At 50.5% G+C, this 11055-nt stretch overlaps 1 protein-coding gene across 7 annotated transcripts in view; it reads right to left on the bottom strand.

Annotated features, from left to right (window-relative positions):
• The window catches only part of B3GNTL1 (UDP-GlcNAc:betaGal beta-1,3-N-acetylglucosaminyltransferase like 1), a 117678-nt gene extending 107358 nt beyond the window's left edge, over positions 1-10320 (bottom strand). For 4 of the 7 annotated variants that reach the window (XR_004033405.1, XM_030828271.1, XM_030828272.1 and 1 more), the window contains exons 1-2: positions 10028-10320; positions 6187-6251 (exon numbers count right to left, since the gene is read on the bottom strand). The gene's annotated coding sequence lies outside the window, so the exon portion shown is untranslated. Of the gene's footprint in view, positions 1-1776; positions 1892-6186; positions 6252-9888 lie in introns of those variants that run through there. The other 3 variants (XM_030828274.1, XM_030828273.1, XM_030828270.1) reach the window with 3 other exon arrangements.
• Between the last annotated feature and the right edge of the window lie 735 nt (positions 10321-11055).

An 11055-nucleotide genomic window follows, 5' to 3' on the forward strand; every position in this document is an offset into this window, starting at 1 on the left:
ACTCAGGAGGCTGAGGCAGAATTGCTTGAACCCGGGAGGCGGTGGTTGCAGTGAGCCGAGATCACACCACTGCACTCCAGCCTGGGTGACAGAGTAAAACTTCATCTCCCAAAAAAAAAAAAAAAAAAAAAAAGATAAAAGGTGAGAGGTGAGAGTTAGGCATTTCATGAAAGAAGATTTATGAATGGCTAATAAATCCATGAAAAGGTGCTCACCATCACCAGCCATCAGGAAAACGTCCAACCACAGTGAGACACACATCAGAGCTACTAGAATCATGAAAATTAAGGCCGATAGCATCAACGCTGCAGAGCCCGCACACTGCTGAGGGGAAGGCAGAACAGTACGAACGCCGGAAAACTGTTCAGCAGATTCCTTTAAGGTAAAAATACCTTTCCCTATGATGTGTCAATTCCACCCCTGGGTATTTCCCAAGAGAAACGGAAAGGTACATCCACAGAAAGACAGACAAGAATGTTAATGGCGCCTTTATTCTAGTAACCCGAGCTGGAAACTACAGCATCGAAGCAATCATGGTGCAGTCACACAAGGATAAAGGAACAGTAAGGGACCACCAATACACAAGCTATAACGCAGGACCATTCGGCTGAGTGGAGAGAGAAACATGAGGGCACAGCCGTGCGGTTTCACGTACGCATGAAATTCAAGAGCTGGCAACGGAAACCCTGGGGCTCCAAGTCAGGGCAGTGGCGCGACACAGCGCGTCTGCACAAATAACTCACCTAACTCACAGTCTTCCTCCGCCCAACTTATCACCAGACCCTTGGCTGAGAGAAAAAAGCAGCTTAGCTCCCTGCAACCCTGGTGTTACCAGCACGGCTCGTGGCCCTCTCCAGCACAAGCACCACCTTTAAACCCCCGGCGTGTCTGTCTCCTGCCAGTCAGCTCCTCTCTTGCTGATGTGCCCACTGCTTTCTTGCAACCTATCTTCCTGCTTTCTCGAATAAATCTGCCTTTCTTGACCTACAACTGTCTTGGTAAATTCCTTTACCACCTGCACCACTGGCCTCAGTTAGTCGCTACCCATGAAAACAGGTATGGTTATAATCACAGAGACAAATAAAACAGGCCATGCCTGAATGTGTCCTGAACCGAGGGTCGTGATTAATTTGATTCTGGGCTCCTGAGATCCTGAGATCTAAATTTAAAAAGAAGAGAAAGAAATCAGGATGGAAACTAGGAAACATAACTGAATAATAACGAGGGTTTTATATTCAAACCTTACGGACACCCCTACAGTGCTAAGTTCTCCATAAGAGGAAAATCTTATGTCAGAAAACAGAAGCCTGGAGAGGAGGACCCAGCTCAAGGGTTAGGGACACCACCGCAGAATGAGCGCAGATAAAGCAGAAGCAAAACCACAGGTGGGAAAGTAAAGAAAGAAAGGGATTAGCAGAGAAGGAGGCCAAGGGCAGCTGCAGAGGTGGAAAGGAGAACGGCCTCTGACACGGGACGGGGCTGGGCGCTGCAGGCTGTGCTCAGAGCGCCTGGCGGCTTGCAAGGGTTCTAGACGGCACTGCTGCATTGGGTCTGGGGCACGGCTACAGCCGCATCCCCGTCCCCTCGGTTCAAGGATCGGCAATGAGGATGAGAATGGCCAGGCTTGTCTGTAACCCTCCCCACAGCCCCGGCGATGCCACGACAACGCCACAGAGCTGGTTGAATGGAGGCAGAGCTTTTGGGCCGTCCCCGTCTGCAGTGCCCACCCCGCCTTGGCCCTTCTCATCCCAGCCACATGGGCCCCTCTCCTCTCACCTGAGGCCCCAGTTCAGAGGCCTCGGGGCCGTTCCAGGAAGGCCATGTGGCTTCCTGTGCATGTGGACAGCCACGTGGCCGGTTCCCCAGCGAAGACGGGAGGCAGGGGACAGGAGGGTGGCAGACAGCGGCTCTCCGACAGCGCCTCTCCATCCTGGGAACCCTGAAGGGTGAAGGGAAAAGAAAACCTGGTCGGCTCAGAAGTAAGCAGCGCTCTCATGACCACCAGACCTCCTGGGTGAAGCTGCTCTGCAGGTGTTTTCACAGACCTTATGTTTGAACATCTCTAAGAGGCCTGGAACCCGAATCATCATAATGAACGAGATATTTAGAGGCTATTTTCTTTAAAAGCCAGGCTTCTTGTTTACTTTGTTTTATTCTACTGAAGTTTCCAAGAACACAAACAACCGAGACGAGAACACAGCAGTGTGTGCCAGGAGGAAACGCCGCATCAGGCACTGATCGATCAGAGGCCGGCGGGGAAGGGTGTAAACTCAGCGACGGCTGCCCGAGCACCCACGGGTCCCTCGCAGGACCAGAGTCACGTTTTCCAGTGGGGAAGGGTGTAAACTCAGCAACAGCCGCCCGAGCACCCACGGGTCCCTCGCAGGACCAGAGTCACGTTTTCCAGTGGGGAAGGGTGTAAACTCAGCGACGGCCGCCCGAGCACCCACGGGTCCCTCGCAGGCCTGGTGTCACGTTTAAACAGGGCTCTGCGAGGACTCACCCCTCGGCCCCTTAGGAACCTGGCCATGGGACAGTCACGGGGGAGGCCTTCCACAGCCTTTCCGGACACCTGAGGCCACCGAATAGGCTGGAGGACAAGCTGTCCAGGCAGGTGTCACGTGATGAGAACGGTGTGCAGTGAGGCTCCACTCTGACTGCAGCGGGTGTGGGGTGGGTCCCAGGGAGGATGGAGATGCTTCATGAGCAAAAGGTGAAGATCCGTTTAAACCGTCCTCGGCTGCCAACCCTAAAGTTCAGGAACCGAATCTGTTCCACTCTAATGCCCTCTGCACATTCTGGATGCAGAGTGAGTTTCAGGTGACGTTCACACTGGTCAGCCGGGCAAAACCCCAGCATCCTTCAAGGATGTTCACTCTCATCCTCATCAACTCCACAGAGCCGCCAGCCCCCGGGAAGGTGCCCACAGGCCCAGCCTCACAACATCTGCAGACCTGCTCCTAAGCCAGGCACGGAAGCTGAACAACAGGTCAGACCAGGCCAGGCCTCCGACCCAGACCGAGCTCGGAGGCCCAGCACACCCTAATCCTGTCACCCAAAGACAATAAAAAGCACCATTTTCCATGTGGTGGGCTGAGCCATCCTTGGTGGACACTGTCTTAGCGAGGAAAACATTGGATGGACCATCTGAGCGTGAAAACATGAGCCCAGGGAAGGGTCAGGGGAGAGGGCTGAAGGTTCTGTGTAAGAAAACGGGAGAAATCTGAGGCGTTTTGGTCTAAGAAGAAAAGAGAAGAGAAGAAAGAGACCCAGGCAGCGGGACGGGAGTCACAGCAGCTGGTGCCGCCCTGGGGGTTCCGCCTTCCTGAGCCAGGCCGATGAACACACAGTTTTACCCCGTCTGCGCGCGGGCACGCCTCTCCCAAACCACCTTCCCGAGCCAGGCCGATGAATACGCAGTTTTACCCCGTCTGCGCGCGGGCACGCCTCTCCCAAACCACCTTCCCGAGCCAGGCCGATGAATACGCAGTTTTACCCCGTCTGCGCGCGGGCACGCCTCTCCCAAACCTCCACATGTACCAAGACTGTGTGCAGGGGCTTCTGGTGATCCAGGAAAAGGGCTGGGTCAGGAGGAGAGGAACGGGCGGCTCCTGCGTGAATCCCCGTGTAGGCAGAAGCTCTGGGCCACAGCGGCCTGGAGACCCTGAGCGGCACCCCAGGAATGCACAGAAGCCCCGGAACCCAGCCGTGGGGGAGAGACAGATACAGATAAATGTTCTAAAGTTTATTTTAAAGTAATTTAAAAAATATCTATAGTCGAGTGTAGACTACACAAGCAACTACCTGTTATTCAGTCACTTGTCCTGCTATTGAAAAGTCTTTATAAACATCACAGTGACTCCCCCATGGAGACCTGCCGGAAGCTTCTCCACCATGACCCTCCCGTCCCATATTAACGTTTCTGTTTTCCATCATAGTCAACAACCTGAAGCTTCTTCATATCCAAATCATTCTCAGAGATGCTGAGAAGGAAGCTGAGCAGCGAAGGACACTCTTCAGGCTCTTGATAGAAAATGCAAAGTTACACTAAGACGGCATCAACTTAGACTGTCCAAAATACTAAGTTACCTACTTTTTTTTTTTTTTTTTTGAGATGGAGTCTCACTCTGTCACCCAGGCTGGAGTGCAGTGGTGTGATCTCAGCTCACTGCAAGCTCCGCCTCCCGGGTTCACACCATTCTCCTGCCTCAACCTCCCGAGTAGCTGCGACTACAGGTCCCCGCCACCACGCCTGGCTAATTTTTAGTATTTTTAGTAGAGACAGGGTTTCACCGTGTTAGCCAGGATGGTCTCGATCTCCTGACCTTGTGATCTGCCTGCCTCGGCCTCCCAAAGTGCTCGGATTACAGGCGTGAGCCACTGCGCCAGGCCTAAGTTATATACATTTTTAAAAGTGTTATTAATTCAGTTTTTAAAAGAATCTCACTAATCTGTGTTTGAATACAAATGACTTAAATTCTTAGAAAGTTTATTAGTTGTTTGTACATCCACTTCTGAGAGTCTGCTCCTGTCCTCTGCCTACTTATCTATTTTTCTTAGTGTTTTGTTTGTTTGTTTGTTTTTTGAGACAGAGTTTCACTCTGTTTCCCAGGCTGGAGTGCAATGGCACAATCTCGGCTCACTGCAACCTCCGCATCCTGGGTTCAAGCGATTCTCCTGCCTCAGCCTCCCAAGTAGCTGGGATTACAGGTGCACACCACCACGCCTGGCTAACTTCGTATTTTTGGTAGAGACGGGGTTTTGCTATGTTGGCCAGGCTGGTCTCAAACTCCTGACCTCAGGTGATCCATCTGCCTTGGTCTCCCAAAGTGTTGGGATTACAGGTGTGAGCCACCGCACCCGGCCTTTTCTTAGTGTTTTCTTATCAACCTGTATAAATCAGTAAGGTTATTCATCTTTTAAGTACCATATTTTCTGATTTCGTTCCAGCTTATCTTCATTTTGCTTACATTGCTCTCTGCTGTGCAATTTTACATTTTTATATAATCTTATCATAATTAACTCATTAAGTGCTACAGCAATTAAACAGCCACAACCTATTGACCTTAATTTTTAAGGTTATCTAACAACTATTTGATATGTTTGGGCTGTGTCCCCACCCAAATCTCATCTTGAATTAATAACTGATAAGGTTGGGCTGTGTCCCCACCCAAATCTCATCTTGAATTAATAACTATTTGATAAGGTTGGGCTGTGTCCCCACCCAAATCTCATCTTGAATTAATAACTTTGATAAGCTTGGGCTGTGTCCCCACCCAAATCTCATCTTGAATTAATAATTATTTGATAAGCTTGGGCTGTGTCCCCACCCAAATCTCATCTTGAATTAATAATTATTTGATAAGGTTGGGCTGTGTCCCCACCCAAATCTCATCTTGAATTAATAATTATTTGATAAGGTTGGGCTGTGTCCCCACCCAAATCTCATCTTGAATTAATAATTATTTGATAACGGGCTGTGTCCCCACCCAAATCTCATCTTGAATTAATAACTTAATAAGGTTGGGCTGTGTCCCCACCCAAATCTCATCTTGAATTAATAACTATTAATAAGGTTGGGCTGTGTCCCCACCCAAATCTCATCTTGAATTAATAACTATTAATAAGGTTGGGCTGTGTCCCCACCCAAATCTCATCTTGAATTAATAACTATTAATAAGGTTGGGCTGTGTCCCCACCCAAATCTCATCTTGAATTAATAACTGTTAATAAGGTTGGGCTGTGTCCCCACCCAAATCTCATCTTGAACTGTAGCTCCCACAATTCCCACGTGTCGTGGAAGGGCCCTGGTGGGAGGCTGCTGAATCACGGGGGTGGGTCTTTCTGTTCTAGTGATAGTAGGTGAGTCTCAGGAGAGCTGATGGACTTCAAAGGAGGAGTTTCCCTGCACAAGCTGCCTCTCTCATCGCCCACCACGTCAGACATGCATGACTGTGAGGCCTGCCCGGCCACATGGAACTGTGAGTCTATTAAACTTCTTTTTCTTTATAAATTACCCAGTCTTGGCTATGTCCTCATCAGTAGCATGTGAACCGATTAATACATTATTAGTCTAACAACCATTAGAAAAATGATTTCCAAGAACTGCAGTAAAATGTAAGATCATTTAATTATTCAACCAACATGTACACATTTATACATTATCAACAAAAGAAAGTTACTTACCGAATCCAAAAAGCAAAGGTAAGACCCTGAGCTCTGGGCAACTGCTTGATTTTTAGAGTATCCGACTGTGGAACAAACAAGAGCAAAACTCTATTATAATTCAGTTTCCAGCAGCCTTCTCTTTCATAGAGCTTAGTATACAATATATATACACATTTTTTTTTGGGAGGGAGTTTCCCTCTTGTTGCCCAGGCTGGAGTGCAGTGGCGTGATTTCGGCTCACTGCAACCTCCGCCTCCCAGGTCCAAGCGATTCCCCTGCCTCAGCCTCCCAAGTAGCTGGGATTACAGGCACCCACCCCCACACCTGGCTAATTTTGTATTTGGGATTTCTCCATGTTGGTCAGGCTGGTCTCGAACTCCCAACCTCAGGTGATCTGCCCACCTCAGCCTCTCGAAGTGCTGGGATTACAGGTGTGAGCCACTGCGCCCGGCCAATATACGATGTTCTATAAGAAAGCTAGGAGGGGCCGGGCGCGGTGGCTCACGCCTGTAATCCCAGCACTTTGGGAGGCCGAGGCGGGCGGATCACGAGGTCAGGAGATCGAGACCATCCTGGCTAACACAGTGAAACCCCGTCTCTACTAAAAATACAAAAAATTAGCCGGGCGAGGTGGCGGGTGCCTGTAGTGCCAGCTACTCGGGAGGCTGAGGCAAGAGAATGGCGTGAACCCCGGGGGCGGAGCCTGCAGTGAGCCGAGATCGCGCCACTGCACTCCAGCCAGGGCGACAGCCAGACTCTGTCTCAAAAAAAAAAAAAAAAAAGAAAGCTAGGAGGGGCCGGGTGCAGTGGCTTACGCTTGTAATCCCAGCACTTTGGGAGGCCGAGGCAGGCGGATCACGAGGTCAGGAGAGCGAGACCACGGTGAAACCCCGTCTCTACTAAAAATACAAAAAATTAGCCAGGCGTGGTGGCGGGCGCCTGTAGGCCCAGCTACTCGGAGAGGCTGAGGCAAGAGAATGGCGTGAACCCGGGAGGCGGAGCTTGCAGTGAGCCGAGATGGCGCCACTGCACTCCAGCCTGGGTGACAGAGCGAGACTCCATCTCAAAAAAAAAAAAAAAAGAAAGCTAGGAACATTTTGCACTGCCACCAAAAATGTGGGTCAGCTTTCAAAGGAATGAAAGGAAAGTCAGAGAGAGACAATATTCCAAGTTTGGTGGGTGGCATAACGAGAAAAGGATAAAACACAGAGTCCACCAGGCACTTCATTAAAGTCGGATACTCACTGAAGGAAAAACAAATGAGATGGACCTTTACTGAGTCAGCACTAAGCTAAGTCCTGGGAGTATTTTTTAAACAAAATTAAAATATCTGTGGAAGGAAGTCTGTAAAGTCTACTCTGATGAAAGTCAGGATCCGGTCACAAGAGGGAAGTTGGGGGCTGGCACATGTGTGATGCGCTTGGGGAGGTCACTGAGGTAGATGCTTGGAGGGCGGTTTGCATGTGCATGATGAGCTGGTGGAGGTCACTGAGGTAGACGCTTGGAGGGCGGTTTGCATGTGTGTGATGAGCTGGGGGAGGTCACTGAGGTAGACGCTTGGAGGGCGGTTTGCATGTGTGTGATGAGCTGGGGGAGGTCACTGAGGTAGACGCTTGGAGGGCGGTTTGCATGTGTGTGATGAGCTGGGGGAGGTCACTGAGCTGGATGCTTGGAGGGCGGTTTGCATGTGTGTGATGAGCTGGGGGAGGTCACTGAGCTGGATGCTTGGAGGGCGGTTTGCATGTGTGTGATGAGCTGGGGGAGGTCACTGAGGTAGACGCTTGGAGGGCGGTTTGCATGTGTGTGATGAGCTGGGGGAGGTCACTGAGGTAGACGCTTGGAGGGCGGTTTGCATGTGTGTGATGAGCTGGGGGAGGTCACTGAGGTAGACGCTTGGAGGGCGGTTTGCATGTGTGTGATGAGCTGGGGGAGGTCACTGAGGTAGACGCTTGGAGGGCGGTTTGCATGTGTGTGATGAGCTGGTGGAGGTCACTGAGGTAGACGCTTGGAGGGCGGTTTGCATGTGTGTGATGAGCTGGGGGAGGTCACTGAGCTGGATGCTTGGAGGGCGGTTTGCATGTGTGTGATGAGCTGGTGGAGGTCACTGAGGTAGATGCTTGGAGGGCGGTTTGCATGTGTGTGATGGGCTGGGGGAGGTCACTGAGCTGGATGCTTAGTGGGTGATCATCTTGGCGTGCATCTCTGTGATGAGCTGAATGTGCTGCCAGCATCTACAACACCAGAGTGGGTGCACATCCCGTGACCCAGCTCTGATCGTAACAGATACTGTGTGGCGTAAACCCAGCAAAACTTAATCTGCACGGCCATCAAGAGCAGCACTATCATCAGAGCTCAAAACTGCGAACTATCCAAGCGCAGAACGGAAAAGCTGGAAACATACATGACAAGAAGGCACCCTCCAGGGCTGTACACACAGTGTGGGTGCCTCTCCCAGGCTGCTAGGCAAAGAAGGGAGCAGCTGCTGGGTGGAGGCACTGGCCCGAAGCATGAGGGCAGCCAAAACTCTTCTGTGCTGTGAGAAACTAGGAAAGCAGCTGCCCTTGGGGAAGGGGGTGACCAGAGGGGCCCGAGGGGGCTTCTGGGGGCTGTGATCTTCTGTTCTTCCTCAGGGTGCCGGTTACATGGTGTGTGCGGCCTGCAAACCTTCATCCAGCAGTAAGACTGTGATGTGCACTTTTCTGTGTGGATATTATATTTTAAGAGGAGTTTCAAAAAATCTCTGTCTTCAAGACATCACAACTGAGCTGGAAAAAGAGCTGAACGATGACCTATGGTTAAATGCCAAATGAACGGGATTGAAAACGGGGCTAGGGAGGCTTAAAGGGTCCCTGTTGGGGAGCTAGGCAAGAGCCTGAGGCTGTTAAGAATGTAAACCAGCAGAAGCAAGGCAGCCCAGGGCAGACCACCATCCTGGGTGCCGCCTGCGGGCGGTGGGCAGTCTGGGCAGACCTCATTATTTGGGGCAGCCTATGTTTAGGAAAGCAGGCACTGGGCAGCTTCATGGGAACTGCGTGTTGGGCTAAGAAGGCTCAACTTCCCCCTGCCAGCAGGGGTAGCCAAGGAAGGCTTCTGAACAAGGAGTAACAAGCAGAAATTGATGCGTGGCAAGCTCAGCTTGGATGCCGATGGCAGGGTGGATCAGAGGCGGCATTTAGCCCAAAATGAGGGTGCTGAGGAGGCGCCAAGGGGTAAGGTACCCACTTTCCCTAGAAAAGAGGCTGGCAACACCGGACAGTTACAGACATGATGGCACCCAGGAAAGTCACACAAAGCAAAACAGACGTGTGCAGAATTAAGCAATAGATCTCTTTGGTATCCAAATCAAGACAAGCTGCAGAAAGTTGTCGGTCGGAGGGACAGTGGCCAAGTGTGCATTTCGGCCACACCCGTGGCACTCTCCCGTCTCCACTACAAGGACGGGAAGGCAGGGCTCCCACCCCACGGGGGCTGCCCTGTTCCGGGGGGACATCGAGCAAGCTCACGGCACCACTGGGACCGCATGGCCTCACAGAAGCGAGACGCACAGAGTCTCCCACCCTCTCTGCATTCTCCAACCTGGCGCGGTGCCCCTCTTCATACCAGGTAGCAGTTTAATTTCTAGCATTAATCCCTAAAATTTAGCCAGCTCAACCCAGTTAGCCAGAGGATCCCAGATGTCAAAATGCCAGGGGCATAAACAGGCACAGGGAAGAAATGCACCCAGGGAGGTTAGTGCCTGTTCTGCCCTGGGAGGAATGGTGGGCTGTGTCTCCAGGGCTGCTGCAGCCAAGCCTCCATCATCGCTGCAGAGCAAGGTGAGTGCCCTGAAGCTCCTCACGAGAAACACAGGCAGAGGCACCTGTGAGAATGCAGGGCCGGAAGGGGCCTTCCACAGGCACACCGCAGTCACCAGGGGCTCCGCTCACAACGTGGCTTGTTAGCGTCAGGTTTCAGGAGAGAAGGGTATCCGTGAGCCTGGGTAACGAAGGAAGACTTATCTCACTAAGGAAGCTGGAAGTTTCTCACAATGAATCCTGTGTTTGGCAAAGACAAGGAATTTGCTTTAATATTATTGCCTTGAAGAAAGTCAAATGTTTGTGTGGGGCTCCTGTTTGGGGAGGCCAGTCCCTTTGTGAGGGGATCTGGTTGCCATGGTCTCAGAGGAAGAACTCACACGGCCGTGAGATATTAACATTCCTGCCTCCCGGAGAGAAGAGGGGGGTTGTACTTCATTTTGGTTTTAGCAAGTGGCGACATTATTAGGAAAGTGGGGCTCCGTTAGTGCACAAATCATAATAAGTGAATCGGCCCATTTCAAATACCCAGCACTTCTGAAAAGAGACACTTTGGATCTACGTTATCTAATAGTCAATATAACTCTCCCTATTTAAGAAAAAATATTATTACAGGAAAATACGTCCCTTTCAGCTATAACCAAACCAACCATATTTTATTAAAGTATAGAATAGGGTCCCCACGAGGTCTCCTTACCCACACTTCAGACAGGCAGCAGGACGGCTCGTTTCAGCCCTTCACCTTGGTCCTTCAGAACTTTACAACGGATTGTTTTTATTATTGACAGAATTCATACAAATGGGATGTGCCTCAAGTTAGAGCTAATCTATAAAAAGTATTTTATGAAAAGCAAAATGTTTTCAAAATGGATGAATGTTTTTAGACAAGGAGTGTCACAACAGTCACCAAAATACTTTAAATTTGTTTTCATCCAACTATAAAAGATGCAAAACACTCTCTAATATTCTTTAACTTAAAAGAATATTAGGCCGGGCACGGTGGTTCACACCTGTAATCCCAGCATTTTGGGAGGCCAAGGCAGGCAGATCGTGAAGTCAAGAGATCAAGACCATCCTGGCTAACATGGTGAAA

Source organism: Nomascus leucogenys, chromosome 14 (genome assembly GCF_006542625.1).
Source record: "Nomascus leucogenys isolate Asia chromosome 14, Asia_NLE_v1, whole genome shotgun sequence".
NCBI classification, from domain to species: Eukaryota; Metazoa; Chordata; class Mammalia; order Primates; family Hylobatidae; genus Nomascus; species Nomascus leucogenys.